Source organism: Quercus robur, chromosome 1 (genome assembly GCF_932294415.1).
Source record: "Quercus robur chromosome 1, dhQueRobu3.1, whole genome shotgun sequence".
In the NCBI taxonomy this organism is placed as follows: Eukaryota; Viridiplantae; Streptophyta; class Magnoliopsida; order Fagales; family Fagaceae; genus Quercus; species Quercus robur.
This window is the reverse complement of record NC_065534.1, coordinates 19,479,412-19,502,823: the sequence shown is the minus strand read 5'-3', so window position 1 is coordinate 19,502,823 and position 23,412 is coordinate 19,479,412. Positions and strand designations below refer to the sequence as shown.

Below are 23,412 nucleotides of genomic sequence, written 5' to 3'. Positions count from 1 at the left end.
TTTGAGAGGTCGATAGCTCAAACACTTACCACACCCATACCGAATGTAAAGTGAGATTTTGGTGCTGCTGAGAAGCATTGGAATAAGCCACTGCTGAGAAGCATTGGAATAAGCCATTCATTAGCGGATGCAATTGGGATGAATTGTGGGATTTGGAAAGCTGGAGAAGACAAGGCTCTGAGAAGTTAGTTGGTAGCTGGAGCTTGGAGGGCTCAAGTACATGGGGTAGACTAAGCTTAGATGGTCTTTTTTTATTCATGTACTCCAACTTTATTCTCTAGTGGATCGATTTCGACTTGGAGGGTCGCGGAGAGGTTTTTCGCCGAGTTTTTCGGTTTCCTTTTTGATACTACATCTCGGTGTTATCTTGTGTTTGCATTTTTCTTCCCTACTCTCAAAGCTTTCATTTAATTGTTGATGATGGATGAATATGGCTTAGGGTAGTGTTATCGGTTCATTGCACTTATTTACTCTTGTTCCGCACTTAATCTAAGTTAGAGTAAAAGCAATCTAGCCGTAATTTTTTATTGGGGGTTTGAACAATCTCTTGTGTTTTAGCACAAATCCGAGCTTTCAAACAAGATATTCATTGATAGATTCTAGCTTTTTATTTGTAACTATTTCCAAATCTTCAATGGTTAGATCTTCAAAGATAATAGTTTTTCTAATTTTGACAATTTTCTTTAATTGTTGGATCCCATTATAGGTGTCAAGTCTCTTCATGTTCATAACTTTGATAGATACACTATTTACACTTCCTATCAAGCTTATACCTTTCATCTTTTGGAAAATTACCATTCAAAGGAATTGACAGAGAAAGATTGATCAAACTAAAAACTATTATCAATGCCTCAACCCAAAACAATTAGGCAATTTTGCATAAGATCAAAGATATCTAATTGCTTCACAAATTGTACTGCTTATCCTCTCTGCAACAGCATTCCGATATAGGGTCTTCAAAATACAATTCTCATGCCTAATACAAAAAGTTCTACAACCATCAATTGATACGAAAACTTCAATGGAGCTTGAATTGAGTAGCAACTAGTTTAGTTGCGTGGATAGCATGCCGCAATGTGAAAAGCTTTATCTTTTACTATCATCGTACTCATGCTGAGGTACAAAGAGTTTTGTATATTTTTCCCATCAAATAACTAATATTTTACAATATAAAAATAATTATATTTAACTAGTTGAGTATGAAGTTTCACTACTTTTTATAATCCATTTTTCTTGGTATAAATACACTTGGTTGTAGAATTTCCATTCTCATGCTATTTCAACACTTAAGAATGTTCCTCCAATGTTACCTAACTTACCTTTAGGAATGTATATAGAATAGGTTCTGTTGGTCCCACAATTTAGGCTGCCATTTGTAAAAATCAAAATCAAAATCCTGTCTATTCTTGATTCGTATTGATCGGTTTATATTTAATAGTTAGGTACTTGTGATTTCAAACGTCCTAGATCCAAGGTGTAATCAAGATTTAGAGGTGCACTATTGCATTGACTTTGCTATGACACCATAACACATAAAAAAAACCATCATAAGAAACCATTTTATTTGAAACCAAGCAAACTTTATTCAAACTATTTAGTGCTTCATCATTCTTGTTACATTTTTTTTTTTTTTTTTTTCCGAATTGTAGAATGACTAGAATTGTTTCTGAAGATAATCAACTACATTCTTGTCCAACTGGAAGGCCTTAGCAAGAATATCAACAGTGATAGGAGGATTAGATCCAAAGACAGCGTTTGCTATGGTGATCAACCCAGGATTTTGATTGCTAAGACCAGCAAAGGCAACAGCCTTGGTCTGCCCAATGTTGAATTAGAAGTGAATGAGACCAATTGGGAAGACAAAGACATCTCCCTTATTTAGAACTTTGGTGAAGAGTTTGTTTGGGTTGGATGTGACAAATCCAACTAAGAGAGTGCCCTCTATAACTACTAAAAGCTCAGTGCCGCGAGGGTGAGTGTGATGAGGATTCAGGCCATATGGCGCAAAGTCAAGGCGAGCCAAAGATATGCCTAGACTGTTGAGACCTGGTAATTTGTCAACGTTCACAAGATTGACACTTGATCCAAGTTTATTTGCAATTGTGTTTCCAGGAATATTGAGTCCAGAGAAGAAAAAATCATTGGCCGTGACAGTTGCTGGGTCCTTGCAAAATTTTCCATTCACAAATACTACACAAAGAAAAGTTTGTTATTGTGACAAATAAGACAGTTCTATAACAATAGACAATAGCATGTCATGTCATGTAGGGGGAAAAAAAATCTAATGCAGATGAAATTCCGGCATAATTTCTTTAATGTGTAGAACTTCATTATAATGATCTCGTATTCGAAAGAACGTAGATGATGATAATACTACTACTACGTATCGCTAATAATAAGGAGAGTGCATGCATATCTACAAAAAAGATTGCTATTTGCGACGAAACTTTTTCGATAACTACAAAAAGTTGTTGGAAAAACTAGCTTTTACGACGGCAAGTCTATTTCGTCGACAATTACTCATCGAATATTAAAATATTTGTGACGGCAAAATGAGTTCGTCGAAAATGCCTATTATTTTTGTCGAAAATATGATTTATTTTGGAGGGAAATGTTCCCGCCTTACTTTTTACGACGGCATAAAAATGTTCATCGCTAATAAAGTATTATTTACGATGACTAAATAAAAACCGTCAGAATTACTAATACTTGTGACGGCTTTTGTGCATCGAAAATACAAAAAATATTTTTTTTATGGTGTTATTATTAGCGACAAACATTCTTCCATCGTAAATATGAAAGAGGGTATTATTTACAACAACTGAAGAAAAACCGTCAGAACTATTAACACTTATGACGGCTTTTATGCGTCAAAAATACAAAAAATATATTTTTCATGGTGTTATTATTTGTGACAAACATTCTTCCATCGTAAATATAAAAGAGGGTATTAGCGATAGCCATGAAGCCATAAAAAATGGTAAAATATTTTGGAGGGAGAATTCCCTCCTTACTTTTCACATTTGTGACGACATTTATCCATCGCAATTATTATTATTTTTTTTTCTAATTGGGTTTGTATTTGCGACGAACATGCTGACCATCATAAATAGTTAATTTGCTTGAAAAGAAAGAATGTATTAGTGATGAAACTAGATCCCTCAGAATAAATAATATTTGCGATGGACCTAAGCCGTCGACAATGGGAATTTTTTTAAACGGGGGGAATTCATGCCCATATTTTTCATGTGTTTGACGGTTGTTTTCCACCACTATATATTGCATTCTTATTTACGACGGACATTTTGGTCGTTCTTAATAATTAAAATTTTCTTAAGAAAAGAAGGTATTAACGACGGTAAAGTAAATCTGTCACAATAAAGGTTATTTCAAACATACATATGGCCGTAAAAAAATATTATTTTCTTTGAATGGTAATTTTTCCTCAATTTTGTCTTAAAACTCTAGAATTTTTTATTTTTTAATTTTAAAAATTGCAAAAAAAAAAACATGTTTCAAGACCATCCAAGTACTTAAGGGCCATTTTGGTCATTTTAGAAGTAAAAGGTATTTTGATCATTTTGAAGCTTTTAGGGACACTTTCGTCACTTTAGAAGTTTAAGGGTATTTTGGTCATTTCTTTGCTTTAATGGTGTATTTTAGCCATTTTGGGTGGTCGGATTGTGTCAACAGGGTTAAACAAAGTTTCCTAGTGGGTGGGTACAACAACATACATCCATCATGCAACCAGATGGAGAACCAAAATCTGATCGTTGGATTGGTAGAATGTGATGAAATATTTGTCTGTAAATTATAGTAACAATCAGATGGTCAGATTGTGAGAACAGAGCAGTCAAATCCTGTGAAACTTCGTTAAAGTCTATTAAATTTGGTCAATCTTTGGTCAAATTCTTCAAAGTTGGTTCCAGGACCACTAGATTTTATCAATTAGGTTGATTAGAGAGGTTTTAAGTGGGTTTTGGGTATTGGTCAGTATTTTAAGGTTTTTTTGGTTTTCATGCTTTTATCAGTTTCTAGTTTTAAAATGGCAAAGTCAAAGGTCATATGTAAATCCATTAGGGTCATTTTTTAGGCTTTTGGTTGTATTTTGTAAGTAATTTTCTCGATTCTTAGTAATATTTATATAGCGTATAACTCTCTTAGAAGAGTATTGGATATTTTTAGTGATTGAAGTTTCATGATAGTTAGATGCAATAACATGCATCCATTTTGGCCAGAGTTAGATTTAAAATTTGACCATTGGATTAAAATTGTGGGATAAAATATTGGTTTTGATGAATTTTGAACTCAATCAAATGGTTGGATTAGTAGAACATGACCCATCAAAATTTCTTGGTGTGTTGGTACAACACATGTCCATAATGCTTTAGACTTAAATCCAAAATTCGACCATTGTATTTGAAGAATGTGATGAGATATTGGTGTTGGCGAAGTATGACAATAATTACACGGTCAGATTGTGAGAAATGAATAGTCAAAGTTTGCAAAACTTGGTTAATATTTGGTCAAACATGGTCAACCATTGAAGTTGGGTCTATGACCACTTGATAGGATCAAATTAGGTTGAATAGGGAGGTTTTGAGTGGGTTTTGGGTATTGGTTTGTATTTTAGGGTTTTCTCCACTTTTATGCTTTTCTATAAAATTTTCTTTGCTAAAGTTTAACAATGAATAGTACATACAATACCGAAAATTTTAGAATAATAATGCAAAGTTTATCAAGCACCAAAATACTTGCAACGACAATTCTCTCTGCAACTCGTTGAAAATCTTAAAAAAAAAAAAATGGAATACTGAATATTTTAAAATACTCTTTAATTAAAAATTGAAATCAATGAATTTTAATTATAAAATAAGATAATTTTGGAAAATTGTGAGTTTTTAAATACACAACATTTTTAATATTAATTTAACAAAATTTGATTAATGGGATGTCAAGTGGAAAATGTTTTTTCCCTTCAAATGGGGTGGTTTCGCCAAATAAAATAAACAAAGTTTTTTTTTTTTTTTTTTAATAAAAATATTGAGGATTTCCATAAAAGAAATCCACCTACACAATATTGAGGTTATATTTCCCTGACTTTTTTAAAAGAACACTTGCTATACAAAAATTTCAAGAAGTGAGATTTCATAGTGTTTCTATCTTTTTTTTTTTTTTTTTTTTTGAGAAAATAGTGTTTCTATCTTTTATTATTAATAATAATTAAAAAAAGTGATATTTCAAAGTGACCCCCCCCCCCAAAAAAAAAGAGAGAACGTTGTTGTCATAAACAAAATACATAATTTTATAAGAAAAAAAATAAAAAAATAAAAAAGACATGTTGCTGTAAAGTCCTTGTTTAAAAACACACACACACACAATATCATTTTAACACTAAAAAAAAAGAAAGAAAAAGAAAAGTCAAAACCCTACCTCCTAGACCCTAGTTCCCTCCCTCTCCCTCTCACTAAAAACAAACGCCCCCCCCCCCCCCCCCCCTTTTTCTTATTTTGATCCCAGGCCTCCCTTTCCCTCTCGCTAAAATACTTACATTCTATTTCACTAAAGAAAAGAAAGAAGAAAAAAAAAAACTCTCACCTCTATACTCTATAGCCCACGTATTTTTCAATATCCCTCCACCGTTCACTCTTTCTTTCTCTTTTTGCCAATCACAATCAAATCCAAAAGGTCAGTTTTCTTACATCTTTATATTTTGATTTATTTTGTTAATGTAGTGGATTAGTAAATGGATTTGTTGGTTTATTTCCTTCATCTAAATTTTGGGATTGGCTTAGATATATCTCTTTCATAATATATAATCTCATATTGTAGCCAAAGTTCTTGACAGTTTGGTACTAGTAAATAGTGTAATGTTTGCGTGTATTGGTGGCCCCAACCAATCTATTGATTAGTCTTAATTATATTCAAGCACCTACTACACGTGTTTTTTTTTTTATAGTATAATCAACATTAAATTTTTTTTTTTCTATTTGATTGAGGTTTTTGAAATAAGTGAAAAATTTGCTCATTATAGTTTTCAATTAATTGCTATTCTTGGTGCATATATAATTTTATGTGACTTGTTATGGTGATGGATATATTGTTAAGAGTGATGGGGATGTACTATTAATGTGGTTATTGGTGGCAGATGTATTCTTGGAAGTTCTTATTCACAAGAGAACTACAAGGTTCTTATTAGTAGTAAGGATTTATGATAAATGCAATGTTTATGTCGGTAGTAAGGATTTATTTTTGATGTTTTGTCATTTATCGTGGTGATTGTGTTAATGTTTTTAAGTGAATATATTTTAGTTAATTCTTTATTATTTACTATAAATATAAATTTTGCGTAGTTATAATTTTTGTATATTTATTCAGTTTAATTTGAAATATTGCAGAACAATGTTAGGGAGGAGATCATAGTGTGAATAATGACAAAAGATGACTTAAAGGAAGAAGGTGACTCTCAAATTGAGGAAACTGACTCAGACGATGACTGATCTTCCAATACTTATGCTTTCAAGTTTCGTGAAGGATATAATTAATATAGCTTTCTTGTATTATTGAACACCACGCTATTTTGTAGACCTTCTGATATTTTCGTTTTTATTACATTATTCACTTATTAGTTTTGAACAATTATGGATTTGTACTTGTTATTTGAATGGAGAATTTTTTATGAGATGTATGTTTGTAATTTATATATTATTTATTTACTTTCATGTAATTCATGTGTTTTTAATGGTTTTTAGACCCCTTAAAAACAATTGATTTAACCTAGGTAATTAACTAAGTTGTTACTTAGTCCAATTTAACAAGTCTAGGTTATCACAATAACAAAGATCAAATCATGCAAAGCAGCGGAAAATAAATAACACAAGATATGATCACCCAGGAAACCAAATTGGTAAAAACATGGGGAGGATTTGACCTAGCTATCCTCAAGGTAAACTTGAATCCACTATCTTGAAAGAATCGAAGTTCATACAATAAGACCTACAAGCCCCCACACTCGACTTCTTATTGCTACCAACCAGTAGAACTTACTGACACGACCACGTGCAAGCTCCGAATCCACAGACTCCTTCTTTCTTGGATTCACCACCAGATACAAGCATACCTGCTTGTGTTTTCTTTAAGCTTCAATGGCAGCAACTGAGTTGATCATCAAGGTGTAGATAAATCTTCTCCTTGAAAACCCTAAGTTTGTGTAAAGGAAAGCTCCTCTAGATCTCACAAGAGATTTACACAAACCGCAATATAAGCAACACTAAAACGTGGCTAGGGTTTGCCTTTTATACTTAGGACAAATAAGAAACCCTAAAAACGTTTTAAAACAACTAGGGCTGAGTTGAAAAATTCTGCAAAAAAACATTCTGCCCGAGCTTCGATCGATCGAGCCTAAGCTTCGATCGATCAACCAGGCCGAAATACATTAATCTTTTCTGCATTAAGCTCGATTCCAACTTTACATAAATGCACAACTTTGAGCAAGACTAAAACACTTCTAAACACATTGTTTTGATCATGGTTTGCCAACAATACAAATTAGAGTTCTAAATACATAAAATCCTAAATCTTTAGAACCTAACAAACTCCCCCTTTGGCAATCTGTGACAAAACACAACTAGAAGCTCAAAGTTTACAAAATAAAAGCCCTTTACAAAAATAATGCTCATAAAACAAATTCAATCCTAACTACTATCCATCAGTTGCAAGTGTAGACAGCAGCTCAATTGAATCAACTTGTATATTTCCTGAAACACTAAACAAAATGCATAATCGCATGTGTGGAAACAATACAAGTAAACAAATTAAATTCTTGATTTCAAACAACACACAATAAAGACATATATCAATGAATAACTCATAAATATAAATCAATAAACAGTTTGAAACAAAAAACATATAAAGTACCAACAAAAAATACTCCCCCTAACATGAATATCCCATCAAAAACATGGCAAGAGCTAAAAAAGTAAAATACAATGTGAAGCACCTAAATACAATCTAAACTCCACAAGCTCCAACCAAAGAAATACTCTCCCCCTGAAAACAAAAACTCTACAAAATACTCCCCCTTTTTGTGACGGAATGCCAAAGGGCAAACAAACTCCATCATCAAAAGGGAGGTAGTCTAAACTGCCCCAACTCCGCATGCAAGGCACGGATCTCATCGAGCACGTCCACCAAAATCTGACCATGAGCCGCCTGAACGGTTAAGACATGATCCAACATACGTCGAATTTCTGAATCATCCGAAGTAGTCGGTGGAGGAACATCAGCATCAGCAGCAGCAACCGATGTCTCTGCAGCATTAGCACTTGTAGAAGAGGGAGGAGGGGGAACAACACTAGATGACGCACCTTTAGGACGCAAAGGAGCAACTCTCAAGTGAGCAGCCCTCTGTCTAAGAAAAGTGGCACCTATGGGAGCAACGACATGCACAGGCTCACCAGACGGGAAACCATCTAGACCTAAAAAGAGCAAAATCCTATGAATGAAAATAGGATGAATAAGCGCATGCCCTATGGCAGAACTCCTATGAACCTCGTTCAAAGAACGAAGGAATAGATGTGGAAAACTGATAGACGCTCCAGAAACAAAGGCATACAAAAACACACATCGCCCTAGAGGGATGGTGTGGAAGTGAGAAATAGGCTGTAAGGTTGAATTTAGTCAACCATTTTATTGGCTTTATTCCGTGCCAAATTTGCTTGTATTTCAGCATTTAGTAACCCTGTATTTAGGTGGGATTGTTGTAAGGGTAGTGAGTGAGATAGAGTGTTGATTGCTCAAGAGTGTGCAAGAAAACAGAGACTCGCGGCTTGTTTTCGCAGGTGGCTCGCGGCTTCAAGCCGCCAGACGCAGCACACGTGCCAAGTGTGCCAGAAGGTGAACAGTCATGCTAGCTGGAGCACTACAGGACAAAACAGGACAACTGGCCATACGGTTATCTCGCAACTGGATCTCGTGACTCAATCAAGTCACGAGGTCAAGCCGCGAGCCACCCCTGTTTTGTAAAACCTGACGTTTCACACTCCTCATTCACTCCAATATAAATACCCCTTATACCCACAAATGAAAGAGAGCTTCCAGAGAGAATTTTGAGAGAGAAACCCTAAAGAAAAAAAAGATTGATTCACCTACAATCGATACATTAGAGTCTCTTCAAATTCCTCAACTCTCTCCCTCTCCATTGTCAAACCCTTGAGAGGCATTTTACCAAAACCTTGTTCTCACCATATTCATCACTGTGAGAGGGCTGTTTGGTTTTCTGGGAAGCAGTTAGGAAGGAACCAATCTACATTGGTTGATGCTACGGTCTAGTAGCGGAATCCGGGAAGCTAGAAAAGAAAAAGGTTCGGCGTAACTTCGTTGGAGCAAGAAGCTTGGAGGGCTTAGGTGCACTGGATAGATTAGGCTTGGAGGGTCTATTGCTGTCCATGTATCCCAACTACATTTTTTAGTGGATTGTTTACCGCTTGGAGGGCGGTTGTGAGGTTTTACGTTGAGGGCTTCGGTTTCCTCTTCGATAACACATCGCGTGCTATCTTTGTGTTTGCATTTTCCTTCCCTTTTATCTTTACCTTTTTATTATCTGCTGTGGGTTGTGATTTTAATTTGGCTTAGATAGTTTTTCCAATTCTATATTATAACTTATGTTCATTTTCCGCACACTAGTTGTTTGACATAATACTTGAATTGGTTAAGTCGTAAATTGGGGGTCTAAACGTTCAAGGGTGTTTATATACATATTTGAACTTTCAATTGGTATCAGAGCGGGAACACTTCTAGTGGTTTCATTACCATTGTGTGATCCTTGACTCCCTTTTGAGATGGATCGGTCTCAATCCCTAAATGCACCTCCATATTTTGATGGTAGTAATTATGCTTTTTGGAAGGTTCGCATGAGAGCTTTTCTGTATTCTATTGATGAATCTGTTTGGGATGCTGTTGAGATAGGTTGGACTAGACCTGAGGAAGCTAAATCTACATGGGATAAGGCAGCACTTGCTGCATCTAATGCTAACAGTAAAGCACTCAATGCTATTTTTTGTGGTGTGTCTCCAGATGAATTTCACAGGATCTCTCACATTACTGTTGCTAAAGAAGCATGGGAGATATTGGAGATTACCTACGAAGACATGAAGAAGGTAAAAGACACCAAGCTGCAGATGCTAACCACTCGGTTTGAGGAATTAAAAATGAGTGAGGATGAGTCATTTGACTCTTTCTATAGCAAGCTGAATGAGGTGATTGTCAGCAAGTTCAATTTGGGAGAGAAAACGGAGGACTATAAAATTGTAAGGAAGATCCTTCGATCATTGCCGGAAAGTTTTCGTGCTAAAGTGACAGCGATTGAAGAGAGCAAGGACCTTGATGACATCAAAGTCCAGGAGCTGGTTGTTTCTCTTCAGACCTATGAGATGTCGCTGCCCAATCAACGGAAGAGTAAATCTCTTGCTCTTAAGACCATTAATGAGAAGGTGGAAGATCATGACTCATCGGGAGAAGATGTGGTTAACAAAGATGTTGCTTACCTTGTAAAAAATTTCAGAAAATTCTTGAAATTAAAAAATAATGGCAAATTTGGTGATAAAGGAAAATTCCAAAGTTCAGGAAGGGAGAAAAGGGAATTCAAAAAGAAAGATGGAAAAGAATCCCAACCTACACAAGGTGTCACTTGTTTCGAATGTAACAGACATGGACACTTTAAGAAAGAATGTCCAAATTATTTGAAATCGAAAGGCAAAGTGTATGCCACGACATTGAGTGACTCGGATTCATCCGACTCAGAATCTGAAGAAAGCTGTGATGGAGAGGGGAACTACTCAGCTTTTATGACTATTGCTCATGTTGAGTCTTCAGACGAGTTGAATCTGCTTGTGCGAGACCTTGGAGAACATAGTGATGAAGAATCACTGGGAATTGTTGAAGAATCAGATGCTGAAGAAGATGAAAGCACAAACAATCTTCAAGAGAATTATAACTCACTCCTGGAGAAGTCGGGTGAGTACACAAGGGTGGCCAAGGCAGCTGTAAGAAAAATGAAGAAGGCAGAGGAGGACTATAAAAGTCTTCTAATCCGATATAGGGAGGCCAAATGTGAGATAGAAATACTGAATGGTGAGTTGTCAGAAGCTTACACAAAAGTGAGATTTCTTGAGCAAGAGGTTGTGCAAGCAAATGCTAAAATTGAGAGGGTCACCACCAAGAAGCTAGATGATGTTATTTCATCGCAAAAGTGCTTTTCAGACAAATCCGGGTTGGGATATACCGGAGGAAGTAGCTCATCTGGCAATGTCACTAAAGAAGTGAAGTTTATAAAAGCCAAAAAATCAGCTGATGTTGGTCCCACTGCTGAGAAGCCCAAGATAGAGGAGAAGAGAAATGTGGGGAACGAACGGTTGTTGAATTCCCGTAATCAATCTATGGACAGGTCTGAATCTTGTGCCAAGTCTCGTCCACGACCACAAAGAGGTCCTAGATCAACTTATGTGTGTCATCACTGCGGACTTCAAGGGCATACTCGACCAAATTGCCAAAAGCTGAGAGCAAAGAATAGTGCAACTCCTCAAAGGTCACAAGGACCTAGAAATGATAGAAGAAATTGGGCAGGTGAACAATCAAGAGATCAAAATGGTGATCCTGGAATGATGAACGTGATGAAGATGATTGGTGCATTCACCAACTGCTTGGAAAGCTTCTCATGAAGGTTTGAAAGCCCTAACTCCTGTACCCAATCCTATAAGGAAATCACCCCAAACGCAAGTGACGTGTGGGTGAAAAAGGGTACTCATGCATAAACATTACAAGATGTCCATGCATTAATACTTCCTATGCTTTGTGACAATGTTTGATTGATTGCTTGTTGTTTATGTTGATGGTTGTTTGTTTGTTTATTTGTGCATACTTTTGATCTTGTTGTTGTTTCTGATCAATCTTTTTCTTCTAGTGTCAAAAATCCAAAAATCACATAAAAATTAGAAAATCAAAAAGTTTGATTGACATTGTTGAGCTTTTGTCTCAAAATTTGTTTTGCCTTGTACCTTTGTGCTAATGGCTTTGTGCATTTTTGAGCATTGCTTGTTTCTTTGCACTTTTATCACTGTGGGAGAAATCTTGAAATCTTTGTGATTGTTGTAAATAGATCTTCAAACTTGTCATGAATGATTAGTGAATGGTTATGATGATCTTTAGACATGCATAGACTTGTGTCTATATATCTTCCCACTCTTTATTTTTGTTTTTGCTAAAAAGAGCTCACCAAATGTAAATCTCCAAATGAAAAGAGATATTGAGCTGCAAAAGCCTGTCGCACATACTAGTATTCGACTAGGAAAAAAGGAAAGCGACCAAAATTTAAAGTGAATGTTTATTCAAAAAGCCAAAGGCTAGTTCATTAAAGTGAAATATCAAATATCTCTCACATTGAGAAGTGATTGTTTGAAAGGATCAAAAAGATCAAATGTTATGATTGAAAGTGGAGTCAAATGTAAAGCTCCAAGATATGTTATCAAGTTTTGTGGGAGGTCATATATACATATTTCTATAATTGAGATGGATCACATGATCTAGTGCTAATTGTGTATGCCTTGGTTGAATTGATCATTGAAGCTTCACATTAGACTAAGGACTATCTCATTGTTGATATCCACACACAACACACAAGTCTATGTTCAATAAATGCCATATTCATTTGTGTGATTGTACTTGATGAAATGTGTTTTCACATGCTCAACCTTTATTGATTCAAGTACAAAAAGATTTTTGAGTGTTTTAGGTGTTTTTGGAAAGTATTTTGTTTTAAAAATCTGAAAATTTTAAAAATCCATTTTTGCCCTGTTTTGGCGACTCAGTCGCGGGTAAGTTAAGTCACGAGCCTCAGTCGCGTCTTTGCGAGTCATTTTTGGCGACTTGTTCGCGAGTGAAAGGTCTAGTCGCGAGGGTTACTCAGAGATTTTCGCGGCTCAGCTTGCGACTTCCTCGCGAGTAGACCTTCCAGTCGTGAGAAACACTTAGAAATTTTTTTTCAAAATTCTGTCTTCGAGTGTTTTGGCGGCTTGACCTGGCGACTTGGTGGCGACTCACTTCAGTTGCGAAAAACGCGTGTTTGGCAAAAATAGGGTCAGTTTTTAAATCTTTTTCAGTTTTTCCCTCGAACTTTTGTGACTGTTCATCTTCTTTCTCAACTGTCTCCTTCCCAAACACTCCGTCTACCCATTTTCAAACCTCATTGGTGCTTCATTTCAGCTCAAAATCTTCAAGTAACAGGTATGGGTTTTCTTTCTTGAACTCTATTTTACTTGATTTTGTGTTTTTTCCCTCTAGATTATTAGTATTTGTTTATGTTTTTGAGATGGGTTTTTGGTTCGGCAGTTACTCTTTATCCATGCTTAGCCTGTGGAAGCTATTGATTCAGTTTTGAGCTTTATTAAGTTGTTGGTTTTGTTCTTCATCATGTGATTAGCTAGGGTTTGATATTTGTTGGTTTCTCATCTTGTCTGATCCGTTGTTGATGTGTTGATTCAAAATGTTCATGTGTTGGCTGTGTGTTTTACTATGCTGATTGTGTGGTTTTAATCTGACCCACTCTACTGTGTAGCTACATTTGGGCCATTTTTGTCCCTCATTGCTATTTTCTGGTCATTTTCATCTAGCTATTAGGGTTTCTTCATTATCCCTAAATTACCACTAACCCACTGCTAATAATGTCTGTTGGATTATGTTCTGTCATTTCCTCTATTCATGATTCAGACTAGACATGTCACCATTCAAGAAAGCAGCTGTGAAAGGAGGCAGTTCCAAAGGGAAGGAACACGTCATTGATGTTGATGACTATCCACCTCAAACAAAAGAGACTCGTTCTTCATCAAAGAGATTCGATCCCAACAAGTTCAGATCCTATGCAGCTTATCAGTCTCATGAGAATTATTTCCAAAATGCTACACCATTACTAGAAAGAACTGTGGATCAATCATCACTTCATGACATTGACATTCCGAAATGGTTTGCTCACAAGGATTGGAATTACCTTCTCTTTGATATGGATGACGCGTATGAAGATTTGGTAAAGGAATTTTATGCCAACGCAATTGTGGAAGAAGATGAACTTAAGTGCTGGGTTAGGAAAAAGAGCTTTTCAGTCTCTCCTGCATATTTGGCAGAGATCCTTCACATCAACAGACCAATATTTCGACACTCACCGGTTTATGATGATCTTTGTCCTGATGAGGAGCTTCTCAAGGAAAGTCTTGGACAAGACTTGGAGTTCTCACCCAATGAAAAATCCATCAGTGTTTCCTCTCTTCCTCCAAAACTGAGAGTGCTTACAATTGTGATGTTTCACAATTTGTACCCTTTATCAAGCACTGGGTATATGAACCTCAGACGTGCTTTGTTTCTTCATGATCTAATTCCTGATGTAGAAATTGACATCTGTGCTCATATCTTTCATGTTCTGTGCAAAACGGTTCTACGAACTGAGTCCCGAACGTGCATTCCTTTCTGCTGTCTCATTTCAAGGATCTTGAAGCTCAAGGGAATTTATCCAACGGCAGATGAATCTCCTCTCTCGAAACTGAGTCTAATCAACAAGCGTACATTCAACGCAAGCATTGGACATAGTTGGAAGAGAGCCAAACCATCTCACAGTGGCTCTCATTTCAGCACTCTCTCCCTTAATGAAAAACTTGATCACATTGTATCCTCTGTACACGAGTTGAATACAAAGATGTCTGGACTCACATCTACTCTACACCATTACAGCACTCAATGGGATATGAAGTTTACCTCACTTCAAACTCAATTGGATCAAATTCAGAGAAGGCTAGAAGAGGATGTATAGCCTATTCCATGACAAAAAGAGGGAGTGATAGGCCTGATCAGAGGGGGAGGATATTACCTAAGGGGGAGTGTTTTTGCATTCTTCTTCAGTTTAATTTGTTATATTTTCTTCAGTTTAAGTTGATATATTGTGTTTTTGTACCCATGTTGCTTATGTAAGCTTTTAGGGTTATGTTTTTATGCATATTCTGTAGGCTTTATGGTTTGTACCTTGCTTAATGCAGCCTTTTATGCTTTGTTTTAAATCAGTACTTCTATCTAAATGTCTTGCATTTTGTTTCAAGTACTGTCACTCTTGTGCCCTTGTAGGATTGTTCCTAGATGCATATACTTAGTGTATTATGCATTGGTTGAGTGTTGGGCATACAAGTATCTTGCTTTGTTCTTGTTAACTTGTATGTTCAAGTGTTCATTCCAAGTGTGAATGAGCACTGTGATCACTACCTTGTGGTGATTACTTGGTTGATCAAGCCATGATTTGAATCTTCACTTCATCTTTGCTTGATCACCTTAAGCTTGTTTCATATGCATTTCATGCTTTTCTGCATACAATGATCATGGTGTATTGTTGTGTTTCAGGAGTTTCATGTTCTTATGATTCAAGTGCTTCACAGCTTCTAGAGTTAGGTGTGAGTGAGTTTTGTTCAACTGTTTCCAACTCACATGTTAAGTCTAGAGTCTGTTTTAAGGTTTTGTCACGGAATAGCCAAAGGGGGAGATTGTAAGGTTGAATTTAATCAACCATTTTATTGGCTTTATTCCGTGTAAAATTTGCTTGTATTTCAGCATTTAGTAACCCTGTATTTAGGTGGGATTGTTGTAAGGGTAGTGAGTGAGATAGAGTGTTGATTGCTCAAGAGTGTGCAAGAAAACAGAGACTTGCGGCTTGTTCTCGCGGGTGGCTCGCGGCTTCGAGCCACTAGACGCAGCACATGTGCTAAGCGTGCTAGAAGGTGAACAGTCATGCTAGCTGGAGCACTACAGGACAAAACAGGACAACTGGCCATACGGTTATCTCGCGACTGGATCTCACGACTCAGTCATGTCGCGAGGTCAAGCCGTGAGCCACCCCTGTTTTGTAAAACCTGACGTTTCACATTCCTCATTCACTCCAGTATAAATACCCCTTATACCCACAAATGAAAGAGAGTTTCCAAAGAGAATTTTGAGAGAGAAACCCTAAAGAAAAAATAAGATTGATTCACCTACAATCTATACATTAGAGTCTCTTCAAATTCCTCAACTTTCTTCCTCTCCATTGTCAAATCCTTGAGAGGCATTTTACCAAAACCTTGTTCTCACCATATTCATCACTGTGAGAGGGCTGTTTGATTTTCTGGGAAGCAGTTAGGAAGGAACCAATCTACATTGGTTGATGCTACGGTCTAGTAGCGGAATCCGGGAAGCTAGAAAAGAAAAAGGTTCGGCGCAACTTCGTTGGAGCAAGAAGCTTGGAGGGTTTAGGTGCACTGGGTAGATTAGGCTTGGAGGGTCTATTGTTGTCCATGTATCCCAACTACATTTTCTAGTGGATTGTTTACCGCTTGGAGGGCAGCGGAGAGGTTTTACGCCGAGGGCTTCGGTTTCCTCTTCGATAACACATCGCGTGTTATCTTTGTGTTTGCATCTTCCTTCCCTTTTGTCTTTGCCTTTTTATTATCTGCTGTGGGTTGTGATTTTAATTTGGCTTAGATAGTTTTTCCAATTCTATATTATAGCTTATGTTCAATTTCCGCACACTAGTTGTTTGACATAATACTTGAATTGGTTAAGTTGTAAATTGGGGGTCTAAACGTTCAAGGGTGTTTATACACATATTTGAACTTTCATAGGCCACAACGAATGACACGCTATCCTAAAGAAAAGATAGGCAGTCTCGGTAAGCTCAGCGGACGTGATCCAACGATCAGAACCCCACTGGATAGATGACCCAGTGATGTATGACATGACAACATCTAATGAGGGTGACTCATCATAGGGATAGTCAGGCTCTCGAACAACCGGAATCCCAAGAGCCTCAGCCACTACCGGAACGGTAATGGTGAACTCAACACCTCGTATCCAACTCCTAACAAGGGTGTTGGAATCATAGACGTGGTAAGAGAGGTTCGAGAAGAACTCTCTAATCAGGGCGGTCAGGGGTGGATGATCTATCTCTAAGAGAGGCAACCAACCTCTAGACTCAAAATTAGCCCTAATGGCCAGATCAATCTCATCTAAAACTATAGCTCACTCACCCCATATCTTACGCTTACTGTTCAAAGTATCAAAGGCCTCTCTGCACTTATCATTCTTAAACACCTCACTCCTAGAGGGAGACTTAGAGGAAGTGGAAGGGGTCCTATGGGCTCTAGTTTTCCTAGGTATGGTGCTAGGATAAGGACCAAAACACAGAGCAAAGGAACAAAAACACAAAAGACAAAACCAAGGGCAGACTGCAAGTTAGCACAAAAAAAAAACTATAGAACAAAAATATATATGATGCATGAACAATTTAAATGACATGATGCATGTCCTAATGTAGTGCAATTAAGTCCAAAAAGTTCAAATTCACAAAATTGGCTTGAACATAGAGGTATTAATACAAAAACCCCAAAATTTGGAAAACCACTTGATCAATTTGAAAGATATTGACGAATTGATCATCATACATGATAGAGTTCAAAAAATAATGACCAATTTCATCAATTTAACCCAATTTGGCAAAATCCCCAATTCGGAGCAATTACAAACCCTAGAATTTTCAATCTTTCACAAACCACCAAATTGATCAAATTAAACTACAAGAATCATGATGATAACATCCTAGAACAAAAACCCAATGATCAATTTCACCAAAAATGGTTTGCATCATCAAGAACCCCAAAATATGAAAAGTGCCAAAAATACCCAATGAATATGCATGAAAAATACATGAAAACATGAAATAAAATGCAAAAGGAAGGGCAAAAAGGACTTACCAGCCTTGGAAGACAAAAACCTTGCAAAAATTTTGGAAGAAAACGACAAAAAAATCCTTGGTGGAGCCTAGCCAAGTCGGAGAGAGAGAGAAAAGTTTGAAAAGTGTTTGAAAAAGTCCAATCTGACTTTAAAAAAAACATGATTCACGAGTTTCAATCGATCGAAAAACAGCCTCGATCGATCGAAACAGACAGAGACTTTAACAAAACAATTTTAAAAGAGTTCGATCGATTGAAAATCAGTTTCGATCGATCGAAACAGATAGAAGCTCTCTCTAACATATTTAAAAATTTTAGATTGATCGAAAAATAGAATGGATCGATCGAAATGGGCAGAGACTCACCAAATTTGAGGAAAAACATAGTTTTTTGAAAAACATTTAGAATCAACTCAAAGTATTGAAATTTAAGAACAAAATGCATAAGTATGTGATGATTGTGATTTTCAAAAACAAGAATTTTAAGCCCAAATTTCCCAAAAATAAAATTTCTTGCATTCTTCATAAATTTTCAAGCAACAAATTAATTTTGCACAAAAATCAAAGTATTTGCAAAATTTGGTTGGTCAGACCATAAACACATACAATAACATGTACAAAGTTTAGCAAAGAGTAACTCGTGTAGTGTGTGCAACTAGCAAAAGCTTGAGATATATGTGAGGTGATATGTGAATAGCAATCAATCACAAAGCCTACAAAATTCACCACAAAGAATTGAAAAGAGACTATCACTTAAAGAGTTACATTATATAACTCCCACATCTCCTAGATCATAAGCTTGCAATCATGTAAGTTTCTTGAATTTATGCCTCATAATATACATACCAATTTTAAGTCATGTGAGTTTGGCATCAAGCCTAATAGTACACACCAATTTTAAGTATTAAGCAATTTAAACTGAGGCTTCACCTTATGTTCTTTTTGTGCATGTGCTACACTTTCTCGAGCACAAAATCTTATGATATGCATTAAGGTGTTCATGATTGGCTAGTGAACAGTGGTGAGATGGTTATTTATGCCTTTCTCTAAAAGTTTAAGTCCAACATTCAATAACATGTGACTTCAAGATTAAGACAAAGTAATTAAAAACCATAAACATCTTTCCCACACAACATGCACTACAAAACTTCAACTAGTAAAGTGCAATAAGTAAGCTCATCAAAGCTAAACAAGGTACAAACGACATGTTATGTGAAAATAAATTGACCAACCTTGTTCTTCAAAAACCAAGAAGAATAGTACAAAACACAATTTGCTTCCTTTTTTTTTTTTTTTTAAATATTAAAAAAAATGAAATGCATGAATGTTATGCAATGCAAATCCTAGAAAAAAAAAAAAAAAAAAAAAAAAAACAAAACAAAACAAAACCAAAGAACAATGGTCACAAAGGGTAGAGCAATGAATCACAAGGACCATGTCAGAAAGACTCAGTTAGTTTGAGTCTTTTGCATCCAAAACCTTTTAGATGCACCATGAGCATTGGAGTTCTTATTCACATGGGAATGATTACCATTTCCAGGATTGGAATAAAGGTTTAAAGCCTTTACCAATTCACCAATGAGTACTATAGGATCTTGTGCTTGAGGCACAGGTACTTTTGGTTTGTTTACTCTCTTTGCAGCTTGCAGCTTGTAGTAGTTAGGACGTATGTGTCCAGACTTTCCACAAAAATGACAAACCCATGCAGGCTTATCATGTGTCTTGTCCTTAGATAGGGTAGGCTTCTTAGACTTAGACTTTTTCAGATTAACCCTAATCTTCCTAGATGATGAAACTTCTATGGGTTTGACAACCTCACTCACAGGGGGTTTGATAGTTTCACTCACTATCTCACTCACAGAAGGTTCAGAAGAAGATGAAGGGACAAACTTTGTGTAATGGGGAGCAGACACAGAGATACTTTCAATATAACCTAATCCAGATTTGTCAGAAGAAGACTTTTGAATACTCAACATTTGATCAAGTTTAGAACTAGCAGATCTAGCAATAGATAAATCAAGTTCCAAAGATCTAACTTTATCAAGCAAAAGTATATTCTCAGTTTTCACATTGTTCAAAAGTTCAGTAGCATCAAACAGTTTAACAAGCAAATTCTTCTTATCAAGTTCAAGAGATTCAATTTTCTTCAGGCCAAGTTCAACATTCATAGCATCCTTTGCAGCAACTTTGCAAAATTTATTATAGGCCTCTTGAAGATCTGCATCTTCAGAGAGTTCCCCATCAGAAGGGTTCTCTTCAACAGATATGCTCTCATCGACTACAGTAATAGCGGTGAAAGCAATGAAGTTTCCATCCTCATCACAATCAGACTCATTATCAGAAACTTCACCATCACTAAGGGTTACAACCATAGCCTTACCCTTAGACTTCAAATAGGTAGGACATTCAGATTTCATATGACCATACCCTTGACATCCAAAACACTGAGAACTCAAGGAATTATTAGAAGATTGACCTACTTTTTCACTAGGTTTATCATTATTGTTCACCTTAGTGGGATCATGTTTCCTAAAGTTTCTAGGTTCAGCAGTATTTGTGCCTCTTGCCTTTCTGTTACTATTCCTGAGAAAGTTTCTAAAATTCTTGGCAAAGTAAGCAATCTCTGTAGCAGAGAGTTCATCATCAAATCCACCACCTTCAACATCATCAACTGACTTAAGAGCCATTGATTTGGATTTGGTAGTTTTGGGTAGATCCAACTTATAAGATTGAAGAGATCCTACAAGTTCATCGACAAGGATGGAGTCCACATCCTTGCTTTCAGTAATAGTAGTCACCTTGGGTCTAAAGTCTTCAGTTAAAGATCTAAGTATCTTCCTAACAATTTTAGGTTGATCATAGATTTCACCCAAGTTAAAAGCAGAATTAACAATATCATTCAATTTAGCATAGAATTCATCAAAAGATTCATCATCAGACATCCTAATGCTTTCAAATTTAGAAGTCAATTGCTGCAATTTGTCCTAATGATTTTGACAGCCTTTGTACCTTCATGCACAGTCTGCGGGATATTCCAAGCAGTATGAGCAATCTCAACATTAGAGATTCTCTTAAATTCCTCCATAGAAACAGCATTAAAGACAGCATTCATAGTCTTGCTATTAAACGCAACTGCTTCTTTTTGAGAAGTTTCCCACTCACTAACAAGAGTAGTGGGCTTCTTCCATCCATATTCAACGGAGTTCCACACTCTCTCATCAATAGATTTCAAGAATGCTTTCATTCTTACTTTCCAATAAGCATAATTATTCACATCAAAGTGAGGAGGAATAACTAGAGAGTGTTTGTGTTCCATGACAACAGGGGTCAAGGATCAGCTTAGTGATCAAAAGATCAACGACAAAAGAGCAACCCGCTCTGATACCATTTGATGGTTTTTAAACCCCTTAAAAAAATTGATTTAACCTAGGTAATTAGCCAAGTTGTTATTTAGTCCAATTTAACAAGTCTAGGTTATCACAATAACAAAGATCAAATCATGCAAAGCAGCGGAAAATAAATAACACAAGATATGATCACCCAGGAAACCAAACTGGTAAAAACCTGGGGAGGATTTGACCTAGCTATCCTTAAGGTAAACTTGAATCCACTATCTTGAAAGAATCAAAGTTCATACAATAAGACTTACAAGCCCCCACACTTGACTTCTTATTGCTACCAACCAGTAGAACTTACTAACACGACCACGTGCAAGCTCTGAATCCACGGACTCTTTCTTTCTTGGATTCACCACCAGATACAAGCACACCCGCTTGTGTTTTCTTTAAGTTTTAATGGCAGCAACTGAGTTGATCATCAAGGTGTAGATAAATCTTCTCCTTGAAAACCCTAAGTTTGTGTAATGGAAAGCTCCTCTAGATCTCACAAGAGATTTACACAAACCGCAATATGAGCAACACTAAAACGTGGCTAGGGTTTGCCTTTTATACTTAGGACAAATAAGAAACCCTAAAAACGTTTTAAAACAACTAAGGCTGAGTTGGAAAATTCTGCAGAAAAACATTCTGCCTGAGCTTCGATAGATCGAGCCAGGCCAAAATGCATTAATCTTTTCTGCATTAAGCTCGATTCCAACTTTACATAAATGCACAACTTTGAGCAAGACTAAAACACTTCTAAACACATTGTTTTGATCATGGTTTGCCAACAATACAAATTAGAGTTCTAAATACATAAAATCCTAAATCTTTAGAACCTAACAGTTTCTTTTTCGACAGAATTGTTTTGTCGTAATTAAAGTACTATAAACGGCCTTTTTTTTCTTTTTTTCGACAAAGCTATTTTGTTGCAAATAATGTATTAGTGACGTGGTAACTAATTTTTAATAATGGTCAAAGTTCGTTGAGAAAAAGTAAATGGTCACTAAGATTTTGTATTTTTGACAAAAAGCTAAGTATTTACGATGGCTTTTAGTTGTTGAAAAAATACATTAACGATGGCTATATATAGTTCGTCGCAAAATGTATTTGGTCATTCAACTTCATCGTTTGAAATTGTATTTTTGACAGCAAATCAAGTCTTTATGATGACTTTTAGACATCGAAAAAATACATTAACGATGGCCTTAGTTCGTCGCAAAATATATTTGGTCATCCAACTTCTTCGTATGAAGTTGTATTTTCGACGACAAATCAAGTATTTATGATGACTTTTAGTCATCGAAGAAAAACATTAACAATGACCTTAGTTCATCACAAAATGTATTTGGTCATCCAACTTCCTCATATGTAGAAGTATTTTCGACGGAAAATATCAAGTGCTTACGACGGCTTTTTACAGTCGAAAATGAGTGTTAGCAACGGCCTTGTCGGCAATATAGTATTACCGACAAGGCTTTTACCGACGGAAGTCGACGGACTTTTGCCGTTGGTACTACTAATCTGTGACAGGTTTTTGTGTTGTTGTGACGAACTCTAGCCGTCGCTAATAGCAATCTTTTTTGTAGAGCTGCATGTACATTCCAGCAGAATCGGTGTTGTTAATTGCGACACAAAAGTCTTGCAAAGGACTAGGGTCATAAGCTGAAACAAGGGAGGTTGCCAAAGCCAAAATGGCCACAATTACAACTTTCATCATATTGAGCTTCTTTCTCTTATTGTGTAGTATTTTGCTTATTCTATCTTGTGTGAGGGATGAAAAACAATGCATATGGGAATGTTTATTTATAGAGAGGAGTCGGTGAACTGGACTATTGTTTTTGCACAAACGGACCAATAAATAAGAGACTTTGTAACCATTAATTACTTCAAATTGGACCTCTTCAACGTCATTGTTAAGTTTTAACGTTGCTTTGGCAAACCCATAAACAAACCTATAATATGTTTAAAATTGAAATGACTGAAGCTCCCATATGTTGACTCTATCCTAATTAGTGAATTATTCCACCATATAAGGCAGCCGATGGGGATGTGAAATCTAACTTTGCTTCCCGCAATTTCACTAACTAGCTAGAAATGTTTGAATTTAGCTTTTTTTTTAAGAAGATATTGACCTTATCTTTATTCGTGGGTATTAATTTCTTTTGAATTGTAGAGTCCATATGTTTATGTTGGCATACCGTGATCAAATGTAATTCATTTATATTGTTCTTTGGTGAGTCTTGA

The 23,412-nt window shown here is 36.2% G+C and overlaps 1 pseudogene; it reads right to left on the bottom strand.

Annotated features, from left to right (window-relative positions):
* Positions 1 to 1,654: 1,654 nt before the first annotated feature.
* LOC126728779 (germin-like protein subfamily 1 member 16) lies at positions 1,655 to 22,957 on the bottom strand (annotated as a pseudogene).
* Positions 22,958 to 23,412: the final 455 nt, after the last annotated feature.